The 15,431-nt window shown below is 42.4% G+C and overlaps 1 protein-coding gene across 2 annotated transcripts in view; it reads right to left on the bottom strand.

Annotated features, from left to right (window-relative positions):
• IGF2BP3 (insulin like growth factor 2 mRNA binding protein 3) overlaps nt 1-15,431 on the bottom strand; it is a 110,135-nt gene that overhangs the window by 38,441 nt on the left and 56,263 nt on the right. The gene's annotated exons all lie outside the window — the stretch shown is intronic.

Below are 15,431 nucleotides of genomic sequence, written 5' to 3'. Positions count from 1 at the left end.
GAAAATGTACAATTTAAAGCCGTCTATGCTTTTAACTTCTTTCCTGCAGCTGCATTATTATACTGTGCATGTTACTCTAATAAGAGGCCGTTAAAACAGTAACTAAATTTTATTATACATACTGTAAACTTCAGGTGTACATCTCATCAGTATAAAATAAATTCAACTGTCCTTAGCTTCCAAGAACTATAAAAGTTTTCTTTTTTTGGAAAGTAAAACAAAATAAGTTTCTACTAATTTATACTGAACCAACTATTCATTACTTTAATTGCAAAATGTGAAGGACAGTCCCTTAAGAATGTTTTTTGGCCTCCAGAACACATTAAACCATTAAGAAACATACTAAATAAATTTTTTTTAAGTGAGAGGAGGGGAGATAGACAAATTCCTGCATGTGCCCTGACTGGGATCCACCCTGGGCATCCGAGCTATCCTCAGGGTCCAGGGCCAACGCTGAACTCATAGAGATGGACACTTCTCAGGAGTGCCCTGATCAGGGATCGAACCCGGGGTGTCTGCATGCCAGGCTGAACCAACCGGCCAGGGCCCTAAATGAATTTTTATGGTAATTTTCTACTACTAAGCAATTTCTTCTAGAGCAGTGGTTCTCAACCTTTCTAATGCCATGACCCTGCAATACAGTTCCTCATGTTTCAGTGACCCCAAACCAAAAAATAATTTTGGTGGCTACTTCATAACTGTAATTTTGCTAGTTATGATTCGGAATGTAAATACCTGATATGCATTATGTATTTTCCGATGGCTTTAGGCGACCCACAGATTGAGAACCGCTGTTCTAGAGGAACATTTATGTGTATCTTTCAGTCTTATTTTGTCTGATTTCAATCTGAAATTTAGAGCAAGGTTTGTCTGGGAATTAGCTTTTTTTTTTTCATTTTAAATAAGGTTAATTCCTATTTGTGAATGGAATAGTTTCATTTTCTCATAGTGAGGTTTTGACATGGTGAATATCCTTTGAGTGAGGTCTAATAATAGAAGCACACTAATCTTCGTTTCTAATTATAGCTGCTGTTAAATCATAAAGTTTAATTTTTAAATCAGAGCACTTAACTGACTACATAATTTCATTTGTCTGTCTCAGCCACTAGATTTGCGATCCATGTGAACAGAAATTTGCTGTTCACTGTACTATTCCTAGCACCTATGAATGCACAGGCACAAAAAGACATTTAAACCGTCCGTAAATGAAGTAAATACTTCTCAGGAGAAAGTCTAGTATAGCTTATTGGGAATGGAACTCTCTTTAATAGAGTTCACTTGTTTCAGAGGTGCATTTGACATGCATGTAATGTTGATCACAGGCACATCTTATAACGGAAAAAAGAAAAAAAGAAAACCTCTTACAATGCCATTCAAAGAGGTAATATGCAACATGTAGTGCCTTAAAATATTTTTTTTAAGAAGGCAACCAGCCTGACCGGGCGGTGGCGCAGGGGATACAGCATCAGACTGGGATGCGGAAAACCCAGGTTCGAGACCCCGAGGTTGCCAGCTTGAGCGAGGGCTCATCTGGCTTGAGCAAAGCTCACCAGCTTGAGCCCAAGCTTGCTGGCTCAAGCAAGGGGTTACACGGTCAAGGCATGTATGAGAAAGCAATCAATGAACAATTAAGGTGTTGCAATGTACAACGAAAAACTAATGATTGATGCTTCTCATCTCTTCATTCCTGTCTGTCTGTCCCTGTCTATCCCTCTCTCTGTAAAAATAAATAAATAAATAAATAAATAAATAAATAAAATAAAATAAAAAATAAAAATAAAAAGGCAACCAACCTAGTCTGACCTGTGGTAGCACAGTGGATAAAGCATTGACCTAGAATGCTGAGGTCGCTGGTTCGAAACCCTGGGCTTGCCTGGTCAAGGTACGTATGAGAAGCAACTGCTACAAGTTGATGCTTCCTGGTCCTTCCCCTGCCTTTCTCTCTACCCTCTCTCCAAAATCAATAAATAAAATCTTTTTAAAAAAAATAAATATATAGGCCCTGGCCGGTTGGCTCAGCGGTAGAGCGTCAGCCTGGCGTGCGGGGGGCCCGGGTTTGATTCCCGGCCAGGGCACATAGGAGAAGCGCCCATTTGCTTCTCCACCCCCCCTCCTTCCTCTCTGTCTCTCTCTTCCTCTCCCGCAGCGAAGGCTCCAGTGGATAAAAGATGGCCCGGGCGCTGGGGATGGCTCCTTGGCCTCTGCCCCAGGCGCTAGAGTGGCTCTGGTCGCAAAAGAGCGACGCCCCGGAGGGGCAGAGCATCGCCCCCTGGTGGGCGTGCCGGGTGGATCCCGGTCGGGCGCATGCGGGAGTCTGTCTGACTGTCTCTCCCCGTTTCCAGCTTCAGAAAAATACAAAAAAAAAAAAAAATTATATATATATATATATATATATATATATATATATAAAATAAAAGAGCAACCTAGTTATATATTTTAAAACAAAAGTTTTTCAACACCAAAAACATTTTATATGCAAATTAATTCTAACAAGGTATTTTAATTCACTCCATCTTTAAGGAATTAAAGCAGCAGGAAAGGCACATCTACCATTTAAAATTTAACTTTTAAATGAAAGCCAATCTAATAGTTGGGCTTTGTAGCAACTTGGGTTTCTTTTTTTTTTTTTTTTTTTTTTACACAGAGAGTCAGAGAGAGGGATAGATAGGGACAGACAGACAGGAACAGAGAGAGATGAGAAGCATCAATCATCAGTTTTTCATTGCGACACCTTAGTTGTTCATTGATTGCTTTCTCATATGTGCCTTGACTGTGGGCCTTCAGCAGACCGAGTAACCCCTTGCTCAAGCCAGAGACCTTGGGTCCAAGCTGGTGAGCTTTGCTCCAACCAGATGAGCCCGCGGCTCAAGCTGACGACCTCGGGGTCTCGAACCTGGGTCTTTGGCATCCCAGTCCGATGCTCCATCCACTGCGCCACCGCCCAGTCAGGCCAACTTGGGTATCTTGAGGGGCAGGGGTGGGTAGGGGTGGGTAGGGAGTAGAAAGGGGGGGCTGTCAATTTAATGTGTTAATTTAAATAAACATCGTTCTTAATTCTCCCTAAAAAGCAGTTTTTTTCAGTAAACACATAGTTTAGCTTACACCTTAACTTTTACTACTATAGAGAATAGACTATAGAAGTTAAACAATCATGATTTATAAACAATGTTGACTAAAGCTGCAAAAATAATGCTAATGAAACTAATGTTCTTCCAAAGTCAAAAGGCCCACTAAATTACATATACATTTATGTATATGCACACACATATATAAATATATACATTCACAGGCACATAGATAAATAATGCAAGACATTTATAACTTTAAAAAAGTCCAGGAGCCTGACCTCTGGTAGCTCAGTGGATAAAACATTGACCTGGAACGCTGAGGTTGCTGGTTCAAATTCCTGGGCTTGCCTGGTCAAGGCACATACAGGAAGCAACTACTATAAGTTAATGCTTCCTGTCTTCTCTCTCTCTCTCTCTCTCTCTCTCTCTCCCCCCCCCCTTTAAAAAGTTAATAAAATTAAAAAAAAAAAAAGTCCAGGAAATTTATATAAAATTTTCACTGCATATACTAAAGTTTAATATGTTCAAAACAAAACTGCTTGTACAATTAAACATTCTATTCCTAAATAACAATAAATGCTACTAATTTTCAACTATCCTGTGTATAAAATCTCTGAAAAAATGAGAAACTACAATCCTATACACTTAAAATGGCAAATTTTATTGTATGCCAATTATATTTCAATAAACTTAACTCTAAAACAAACACACAAACAAACTATAATCCTTAAAAGAAAAATAGGCCCGTCATCCATTTCGGTACCGAGTTGAGGACAAGTCAACCAGACAACATGGAGGATTTTACTACTGAAGACACCAGAGATGGATGTCAACGGATCTTTGAGGTCTTCATAGTTTCGTGCACAAGTTTTAGGGGTAATTACAACTCAGACACGGGGGAAAGACTGTCAACAGCCCAATCAGATTCACAAAACCCCGAAGGGTTTCCAACCCTCCAACGATTGAGCAGAGCCAAGGAACCAGCTCTCCTCTGACCTATGGAAAGGCATTTGTCTGAATGTGCTATGTGAAGCAGGACTACCAAATTATACCATGCCACTCCAACCCACTGAACTCTCCAAGTCAATATAACCCACTGAACTCGCCAAGTCAATACAACCTATTCCCGGTAAGTTCTGCCCTATTGACTCATCCGGCACAACTGGGAAGACAAAGGCTCCTGTTATCTGTCTCCTAAACCACCCCTCCAGGTTCCTGCCTCCTCAATTCCTAGCGTCTTGTCTTTTAGCCCATCTATCTCAACCACAAATGTTTCTTTTAAACAGCCTTGTTTTCATGGTAAAAACAAACAAAAGCCAAAATACTTCCACGGCATATTTCCAACATTTCCACAATCTCTTAACAAACCAACATTCTCATTCCTAAATGAATTTATTTTACTCAAGCTGGAAAGAAAACATTTCTCTATGCTTAGGTAAGTTTATACTCCAACTGGAGGCCAGAGGAGCTACCAAAGCAAATAAAAGCCTCAGAGGAAATGTCTTCGTGGAAATCCCCCCCAATATATATATATTTAAATCTTAGCCCTGGCCGGTTGGCTCAGCGGTAGAGCATCGGCCTAGCGTGCGGAGGACCCGGGTTCAATTCCCGGCCAGGGCACATAGGAGAAGCGCCCATTTGCTTCTCCACCCCTCCGCCGCGCTTTCCTCTCTGTCTCTCTCTTCCCCTCCCGCAGCCGAGGCTCCATTGGAGCAAAGATGGCCCGGGCGCTGGGGATGGCTCTGTGGCCTCCGCCTCAGGCGCTAGAGTGGCTCTGGTCGCAATATGGCGACGCCCAGGATGGGCAGAGCATCGCCCCCTGGTGGGCAGAGCTTCGCCCCTGGTGGGCGTGCCAGGTGGATCCCAGTCGGGCGCATGTGGGAGTCTGTCTGACTGTCTCTCCCTGTTTCCAGCTTCAGAAAAATGGAAAAAGAAAAAAAAAAAAAAATCTTAAAAACCTCAAATGTTCACCACTTTTAAAAAAGAAGTAGTTCAGCCTGAACAGGCGGTGGCGCAGTGGATGAAGCGTCGGACTGGGATGCAGAGGACCCAGGTTCGAGACCCCGAGGTCGCCAGCTTGAGCGCGGGCTCATCTGGTTCGAGCAAAGCTCACCATCTTGGACCCAAGGTCGCTGGCTCGAGCAAGGGGTTACTCGGTCTGCTGTAGCCCCAAAGTCAAGGCGCATATGAGAAAGCAATCAATGAACAACTAAGGTGTTGCAATGAAAAACTGATGATTGATGCTTCTCATCTCTCTCTACGTTCCTGTCTGTCCCTATCTATCCCTTTCTCTGACTCTCTCTCTCTGTTAAAAGAAAAAAAAAAAAAGTAGTTCATCCAAATGTAGAACTAGAAAAAAAGGACTCATGATTAAATACAAAGATTATCACTTTCCTTAACATAGTGGTGAAGAATCAGACCATTCATAATAGCCTCAAGGGGAAGCAATCTAACTGCCCATCCACTGATGAATGGAGACAGATAATGTGGTCTAGCCACACAATGGAATAGTAGAGGGGTCCACAAACTTTTTACACAGGGGCCAGTTCACTGTCTCTCAGACCGTGGGAGGGCCAGACTATAAAAAAAACTATGAACAAATCCCTGTGCACACTGTACATAACTTATTTTAAAGTAAAAAAAACAAAACGGGAACAAATGCAATATTTAAAATAAAGAACAAGTAAATTTAGATCAACAAACTGACCAGTACTTCAATGGGAACTATGCTCCTCTCACTGACCACCAATGAAAGAGGTGCCCTTTCTGGAAGTGCGGCGAGGGCGGATAAATGGCCTCAGGGGGCCGCATGCGGTCCATGCCGCAGTTTAGGGACCCCTGGAATAGTATCTGGCCATAAAAAAGGATGAAGTACTGTTATGTGCTACAACATATATGAACCTTAAAAAAAATTATGTTAAGTGAAAGAAACCAGCCGCAAAAGACCACGTATTTCAGGATTCCATTCATATGAAATGTCCAGAATGGAGAACTTGATAGAAACAGCAAGTGAACTGGTGGGTTCATAGGGCATGGAGAGTGACAGGGTGACAGCTAGAGGCTTCTTCCTGCGGTGATGAAGTCATTCTAAAACTGACTGTGGTGATGCCCGCACATACCTGTGAGCATACTGAAAACGACTGAATCTCACACTTTCACATGGGGGAGTTGTACAGTATATGCATTATATCTCACTGAAATGTAAAAATAACAAACATCAATAATACTGGCAAATGACCTAAGTTTTATTTTAAATCCTTAAAGTATTATTAAAGTATAATAAACTGCATGGAATTTTATCAGTTTTGCCATCATGTACTCATGAAACCATCACCATAATCAAAGTAACAGTTTCTTTAAGATAGTGGCCTCATTTATTCATACACGGAACACCAAAAGAAAGATGGCTGAAAAACCATCTCTGTACCTCACATGACCAGACTTCCTCTATGACACAGCGACCCCTCTCCACCCCCCACAAACCAGCTATCCTTCAGCGGGTGCCTGTGGGTACCGAGTGATTCACGCTCTCCAGTTTAACCTTCCACTGACTACTTGTTCTGTGTGTGTGTGTGTGTGTGTGTGTGTGTGTGTGTGTGTGTGTGTGTGAGAGAGAGAGAGAGAGAGAGACAGAGAGAGACAGAGAGAGACAGAGAGACAGGGACAGAGAGGGACAGACAGGAAGAGAGAGATGAGAAGCATCAGTTCTTCGCTGTGACACCTTAGTTGTTCATTGATTGCTTTCTCATATGTGCCTTGGGAGGGGGGCTACAGCAGAGCAAGTGACCCCTTGTCAAGCCAGCGACTTTGGGCTCAAGCTGGTGAGCTTTGCTCAAACCAGATGAGCCTGCCCTCAAGCTGGCAACCTCGGGGTTTCGAAACTGGGTCCTTCATGTCCCAGTCTGACGCTCTACCCACTGTGCCACAGCCTGGTCAGGCTGATTACTTATTCTTTATTCCTGCTGTTTAGGTCCCATCACCTCTGAACTATCTGAACCAAGGGGCTAACTGGCATCCTGCTTCCAGCCCACCACCCCGTGACTACTCTCCTTCTGGAAGTCCCTATTCCTCCTCAGTAGCGACACAATGCCAACAGGAACTGTCCAAACTGCAACCCAATGTAGGGAATTCATCAGAGTTCTGGTACAGCCTAACCTAGGGGTCCCCAAACTTTTTACACAGGGGGCCAGTTCACTGTCCCTCAGACCGTTGGAGGGCCGGACTATAAAAAAAAACTATGAACAAGTCCCTATGCACACTGCACATATCTTATTTTAAAGTAAAAAAACAAAACGGGAATTTAAAATAAAGAACAAGTAAATTTAAATCAACAAACTGACCAGTATTTCAATGGGAACTATGGGCCTGCTTTTGGCTAATGAGATGGTCAATGTCTGGTTCCATATTTGTCACTGCTAGCCGTAACAAGTGATATAACGCGCTTCCGGGTGCCGTGACGCGTGCGTCCTGCGTCACCGGAAGTAGCACTGTACGTGAGCGACACTGCGCTTTGCGGCGCCACCACATACAGTACTCCAGGAGCACAGGTCTCACTGACCACCAATGAAAGAGGTGCCCCTTCCAGAAGTGCAGCGGGGCCGGATAAATGGCCTCGGGGGCCATAGTTTGGGGACCCCTGGCCTAACCTCTTCCAACATCTTGAACATGCTTCCCCCACACCTATGCTCCAGCCACACCCTCAAGGGTGGGTAAAGCGCCTTGTTTCCATAGCACCTGAGCTTACCTAATCCTGGAAATGAAAGCAATCACATTTCACAATCTCTGCACTGCTCTTCATTCTCCCACTAGGCTAGTGATTATTAGCCACAGTGATCCGATTGTCAGGTATGGTGCAAGGAATAGTTACACAGGCTTCCGTGCATGGGGGTCAGAAACCTTGCATTCAGCCTGAATAATTTCACCTTCATGTTCCCGAAGTTCATTATTACAAGTCCAGCTGTATGCTGCTACCCCCTGCACACTGCGCTGGGCCTACCCGCGGCCCTCTCTTCAGGCCCCACCAGACCCGCCTCCATCCTCGCCCTCTGGACTGCTGCAACATGCTCCTAAGAGGTTTCTGTGTTCGTTTCTCCTCCTAGGTACTTGTTCTCACAACAGCTAGCCCTGCACTGTCCAAGTGTGACAGCCACTGGCACTTGAAATGGGTTTAAGTATAAAACAGACACCACATTTAGAAGTCTTAGTAAAAAAAAAAACTACAGGTTAAAATTGTAACTTTTCAGCTATACTGGGTTTAAACAAAACAAAATTAATTTTCACCTGTTTTCTTTTTTTTTTAACATGGGCACTAGAAGATTTTAAATTGCACATGTGACCTGCATTATCTTTCTACTGGACAGTGCTAGGTTAGACTGATTTTTTTTAAACACTGGCTAATCAATTCACACCCTACCATAAAATCTAAGAACTTCCCTGTGTATTTGGGACAGATTCCAAAATCCCTAACAAGTGTCTGAAGGCCCGTGTGACCCTCTCATCATCTGATACCCCTCTCTCCTCTCCAACTGCACTGCCCTTTCAGTAATGACTTGTGGGAGATACATTTGGATGCTTTCTAGCAGCAGCAAATATCTATTTTAACTCATTTAATCCACACAATCCCATGAGGCACCATCCCACTTCATATATGGGCAGATGATGATACAGGGAAGTGATAGAGAGATGATTTAAGTGCCAGCTGTCAGACATCAGAGCCCACTCTTCACCACATGGTTAACTAAGTTCCCTCATTTCTTTAGACAATAAAATTGAAATATAATGATACAAACTAAAACCAGTTCAATCCTCACTTTGTTGGAAGATCACAAGCATCCTTTGGGAGACAAAGAATTTTATCTACTCCGATGTGCCAAGCGCCAAACTCTGTATTTCTATATACCTCAGTCAGCTGAAGGTATTAACCAGCATTAACTTGTGTTTTACAAACAGGAATAATTGTAAAACACTCCAAATTATATAAATTTAGGGTCCCTTCTGACCACCAGCTTCCAAACTATTTACTTCCCCCAAACCCTAAAAGAAACCGCTGTCTGCTTGGTGGGTCTCTCCAGATGTTTTCAGAAGTACTGTGTCACAATACTTTGTGTGGGAAGATGCTCAATGTCATTCGTCACTAAGGAAATACATTTCAAAACCACAATCCACTAGAATGGCTATATTTTTTAAAAGGAGAATAGTTAAGTTTTGGCAAGAATATGAAAAAATTAGAACCCCCATCCATTGCTGGGAATGTAAAATAGTGTAGCCTCTATGGGAAACAATATGGCAAGTTCTCAAGAAAATTAAAAACAAAATCATTTGTATGGTCCAACACTTCCACTTCTGGATATCTATCCAGAAGCAAATGCAGGGACTCGAAGAAATAATTGTACACCCGTGTTCATAGCAACATGATTCACAATCGCCAAATGGTAGAAGCAACCCAACTGGTTACACAAAATGTGATTGATATATATATATATCTCGTAATATTATTCAGCCATTAAAAAAAATGAAGTACTGATACACGCTACAGTGTGAATGAACTTCGAAAACATTATGCCAATTACAATAAGCCAGACATAAAAGGTTATATATGGTATGATTCCACTTATTAGAAAGATAAATCCACAGAGACAGAAAGTAGATGAGTGGTTGCCAGGGGCAGGAGGGAAGAAAGAAGGGGGGGGGGGATGAAAATGTTCTGGAATTAACAGTGATGATTGTACAACTTCGTCAATATACTAAAACCTATTGACTTGCACACTTAAAAATGATACATTTTATTATAATTATATACATTTTAACTCATTTCTTTTTTTAAAAAAGGTATGTATATATGCTTATATCTTCACACATACATCCACAGGAGACAAATATTTTGTTGAATTTTTAACTTTTGTAAAGCTAATGTATCAACTACTGTTCTAAACATTTTACACATACTTACTTATTTACTCCTCACCATGTGGTATTATCCCCATTTTGCAGATGAATCAACTGAGGCAGATTTTAAGTAAGTAACTTGTTTAACAGGACATTGCTCATCTTGCTTTTCCCCTCTATCATCTTGGTGGCCAATCATTCTGTTTAACTGCCACATGGAATTCCACAGCACTAGCAAGCTGCTGTCATTTCTTCTGTGCCCTCAGTCCCAGTGTCCCCCAAACCTTCCACACCAGCCTTCTGTGGCCTCCCCCACAGCCCACAGGTCTCGGGAGAGTCCGGGCGGGCCCGCCCTCCAGGCCTCAGCCCTAAACCACACATACAGTCCCAAACTGGGGAGGGAGCCCCAGACGCCAACCCCAGCTTCAGGAACTAACATTCCTCTTGCAGAAAGGGATTACCTCTCTCAACAGCTACAAATTGCTACCGGCAAGGGGAAAGCAGCAGTTCAAAAGCCTAATTACAATTCTCACAGAATTCTGGCTAAAGGCACTAATTAAGAAGTAACTTATCTAAACGAGGGGGAAAATACCCCAAATTAAGTGGCCCACAAAAGTGGTGGCAGACTATCCCAGAGGCTGGCATTGTTTGTACCAACGGCCCCTTGTTTAAAGTTAAATAAATAAAATGCAGCTAGAGAAGGAAAAGAAAGGTTCCAAAATCAGTATTGATAGGAACATTTCCCATAAATATTACTCTCTCAGATGTGCATTACGTGGTTCTTCCACTGGGCTCTATGGAGCCTTACAATAAAATCCTTGGCACTGATGAACAGATATAAACAATGTGACATTCAGACACTGGAATATTATCTGTCCACAAAAAGGGATGGACTGCACAGTACAGATGGGTGCACTTTGGAAACACCACGCTGAGTGAAAGAGGCTACACACTGTATAACTAACTCTATTTCTATGAAACATCCAGCACAGGTAAATCTATATAGACAGAAAGTGGCTGAGTGGTCGCCAGGGGCTAGGCAGGGGCTGGAAGACAGGGAGGTCAGTGACTGTTAATAGCTATTGGGTTACCTTTTGGAATAATAAAAATGGTCCAGAACTGAAGCATGGGAATGGTCCCTCACCCTGTGAGCACACTAAAAAACACTGAACTGTACATTCTTTTTTTTATTTTATTTTAATGGGGTGACATTAATCAATCAGGATACATAGGTTCAGAGAAAACATCTCCAGGTTATTTTGACATTTGATTATGTTGCATACCCATCACCCAAAGTCATATAGTCTTCCGTCACTTTCTACTGGTTTTCTTTGTGCCCCTCCCCTCCTCACCCCTGGTAACCACCACACTCTTGTCCATGTCCCTGAGTCTCATTTTTATGTCCCACCTATGTATGAAATCATATATTAACTGTACATTCTTAAAGGGATAAGTTTTATGGTATGTGAATTACAGCTAAATTTTTTTTAACTTTTTTTAGATTTTTTTATTCATTTTTTAGAGAGAGAGAAGAGGGGAGGAGCAGAAAGCATCAACTCCCATATGTGCCTTGACCAGGCAAGCCTGGAGTTTTGAACCAGCGACCTCAGCGTTCCAGGTCAACGCTTTTACCCACTGCGCCACCACAGGTCAGGCTACAGCTCAATTTTTTTTAAAGAAAATTTTTAAGACATAAAAGGATATAAACTTATACATAAAACAGGTGTTGAAGAACACCTATCATACTAAATCGTATGATAAATCATATAACAATGTTGACATTGGAAGAAAGACTTTTCTTCTTTTCTAGTTAATTTTCAAATTTTCTACAAATAACATTATACAATCAAGGGAAAAAAAAGCCTGACCAGGAGGTAGCACAGTGGATAGAGCATTGGACTGGGACACAGAGGACCCAGGTTCAAAACTCCGAGGTCTCCAGCTTGAGAGCAAGGAGTCACTAGCCTGAGCAAGGGTAACTGGCTCCTCTCGAGACCCTGGGTCAAGGCACATCTGAGAAGCAGTGAACAACTAAGGTGCCACAACTACCGAGTTGATGCTTCTCATCTCTCTCCCTTTCTGTCTCCCTCTCAAAAAGAGAGAGAGAGAACATCAAACTGTATATTAGCCTTTAACTTGTTTTATAAAGAAGTGATGTCGAGAAAATAAAGCTCTCCTCTCCTACTCTTTAAGCTCAGTTGAACACTGGGCAGAGCCGGATGCATGAGTTCCCTGAGGACTGGACAGAGGAAGTAAACCGGCTGCCGCAGACCTGAACACGGTCAAGACAAAGTCAGAGTGCAAGGAGAGAGTGGACGGGACCAAAGTCAAGAAGAATGCCTCCGTCCATTGCTATTTGTTTCCTATGATAGCCATGTATTTCCTAAGAAAGTTTTGGGGTCTGACCAGGCGGTGGCGCAGTGGATAGAGCGTCGGACTGCGATGCGGAGGACCCGGGCTGGAGACCCCAAGGTCACCAGCTTGAGCGCGGGCTCATCTGGTTTGAGCAAAAGCTCACCAGCTTGGACCCAAGGTCGCTGGCTCGAGCAAGGGGTTACTCAGTCTGCTGAAGGCCCGCAGTCAAGGCACATATGAGAAAGCAATCAAAGAACAACTAAAGTGCACAATGCACAACGAAAAACTAATGATTGATGCTTCTCATTTCTCTGTTCCTGTCTGTCTGTCCCTATCTATCCCTTTCTGTGACTCTCTCTCTCTGTAGTAAAAAAAAAAAAAAAAATTTGAGGTGAAGAAATCACAATATTGCTAAGAGAGTGACAAAGCAGCCCTTGCAAACCAACGTCCTTAGACTTATCCCCACTCTAAATTCATTGGTCCGGGGGACAGGAGGATTCTAAGGCAAACCTGGTTTCCCCAAACCCCCCACTGCTCTCAGTCTCTGGCAGGGTGTATCCACGATCAAGGCACTACTCGGGGCCTGGACATGTAATTTGCTATACTTAACTGCTAATTAAACCCTTGAGTACATTTAGTCAAAAATTCTATTTAGCAAGCTGCTCACCCAGATCCTAGCCTCAGAATGTAACATGATCCTAGCTTCATGCTGTTTTAGAAAAGATTTGAGGACCAGTTTGGCTAGCACCTATTACTGAGGAATTGGGCGTGCCCAAGTATTTTAAAGGTTTAAAAAGTAACAAAAGTTCGTTAACAAGGAAAAGTTATAGTAAGAGGAAAATAATTTTAACTGCAAACTTTTTAGGAAACCACGTCTATGAAACAGCAAGTTCAGCTCTTTGAGACTAGCAAGTTCACTTCAGGTTTTAAAGATGTCGGAGGAAAAACAATTCCCAGTTTCTGTTCTTCAAACTACTCCCTACGCTGCTCCCACCTCCGATGGCAGATTCTAGAGACCTGTCTAGAGCTTGCCACTCTCAGCACATACGTGGTTTGGAAACTGTACGCTCTTTTGGCTTCTACTTGATCCATGCAAAACACACACCCACATTGCAACTCCATGTCTCTACTATTGCTCACAACAGAATCAAACTCTCGGACAGATGTATTTGAGAGGCCAGCCCATGGCCAGCCCTCACAGCAGGGGTGGTGATGGTGGTGGTGGTGGTGGTGCGTGTGTGTGGCAGGGGAAATGGGTGGGGGCCTGGAAATTTGAGCACCAATTTCCAAGATGAGTTGTAAGATTCATAACCTGGTGATTTCCTCCAAAGAAACACAGAAAGGCTATTGCAAAATTAATGCCCAGCCATGAATACAACACAAAGGCCTCTCAGGTTAGAATTATTTTGATTATCAGTATGAATGATTCCAGTAAGTCTGAAACCCAAAGTATGTTTAAAGTCATGAGCTCCTAATTACACACATAAAACTGACTGGTTTAAAAAAAAAAATTAAAACAAAACAACACAAAAAACTCACTGGTCATCCTTGTAGGATGCCAAGGCACCCACTATTTATAAGGTAGAGAACAAATGGCAAGAATCAGGCATGTTTTTGCCTGACCAGGCGGTGGTGCAGTGGACAGAGCGTTGGACTGGGATGTGGAAGGACCCAGGTTCGAGACCCCGAGGTCGCCAGCTTAAGCGCAGGCTCATCTGGCTTGAGCAAAAAAAGCTCACCAGCTTGGACCCAGGGTCGCTGGCTCCAGCAAGGGGTTACTCAGTCTGCTGAAGGCCCGCAGTCAAGGCACATATGAGAATGCAATCAATTAACAACTAAGAATTCGCAACACGCAACGAAAAACTGATGCTTCTCATCTCTCTCCATTCCTGTCTGTCTGTCCTGTCTATCCTTCTGACAATCTCTGTCTCTGTAAAAAAATAAATAAAAATAAATAAAAAAAAGAATCAGGCATGTTTTATATCTCAAACTTTACCTTAAAGTGATCACATCACTGCTGAGGACAAGTTTCTCTTGACAAATGCACTCCAACTAATACATGTAGACATTCTAGAATTAGGGTATTACTGTCCTGCAAGCACACAGTTAATGAATCTAAGCAATGATCAATGGCATTTCACATCATGGAGACAAACATTCTATCGTGTACATCCCAATGGAAGAATACATAACCACCTGACACTTTGTCTTGTCCAAACAAACACCAAGTGACTCTGAGTCTAATCCAAGTCCCCCAAGAGTCAGAGAAACATGTTAAGGGATCGCCCATGAATGGAATTCAGCAAACTAGGAGTATAGAACATTCTACAGAGCAAATAAACCAACAAATATGCTGCACACAAAAAAAGTGTGGGCGTAGGGGCAGTGAGAATAACCTGATTAAATGCCTTGAAAAAGATCTTGTTTGGATACTCACTCAAACAGAAGCATTTATTTTTTATAAATTGATGTGATCAAGGAGATAAAAAGTTTGATTTGACAGTTGAGATTTACTATTAATTTAACATGTGACTATTTAAAAGAAACTTGTTATGGGGTTGAACTGTGTCCCCCAAAAGTCATAAGGAAGTACCTCTGATTATGACTATATTTGGAGATCAAGTCTAATCAAAGTTAACAATGAGGTCATTCAGATGGGCCCTAATCCAACAGCACTAGGGTCCTTATAAAAAGGAGAAATTTAGACATACACATGCAGAATGTCACATGAAGATTGTAGTTACATTGCCATATGCCAAGGAACCACGTGTGTTAACACCTTGTTGTCAGACTTCAAAAGCCTCTAGAAAAAAAGTTACTGTCATTAAAGCCACTCATTTTGTGGGGGGTTTTCTTAAATAGCAGCCCTAGCAAACTAATAGAGATGATTTTGCCTCACAATAATCTAGAAAAGGGTGAGGAGGGTAGAGTTATAAACAAAACAAGACAGCCTGATTATATAATAATGGTTGAAATAGTGTCATTATATTAGTCTCCCTCTTTTTATGTTTTGTATTTCCATAATAAAAGGGGTTTTTTTGAGCCCTGGCCGGTTGGCTTAGTGGTAGAGTGTCAGCCCAGTGCGAGGATGTCCTGGGTTCAATACTCGGCCAGGGCACACAG

Source organism: Saccopteryx leptura, chromosome 12 (genome assembly GCF_036850995.1).
Source record: "Saccopteryx leptura isolate mSacLep1 chromosome 12, mSacLep1_pri_phased_curated, whole genome shotgun sequence".
Classification (NCBI taxonomy): domain Eukaryota; kingdom Metazoa; phylum Chordata; class Mammalia; order Chiroptera; family Emballonuridae; genus Saccopteryx; species Saccopteryx leptura.
Note: the sequence above shows the minus strand (reverse complement) of the source record. Positions and strands in the feature narration are given on the sequence as shown.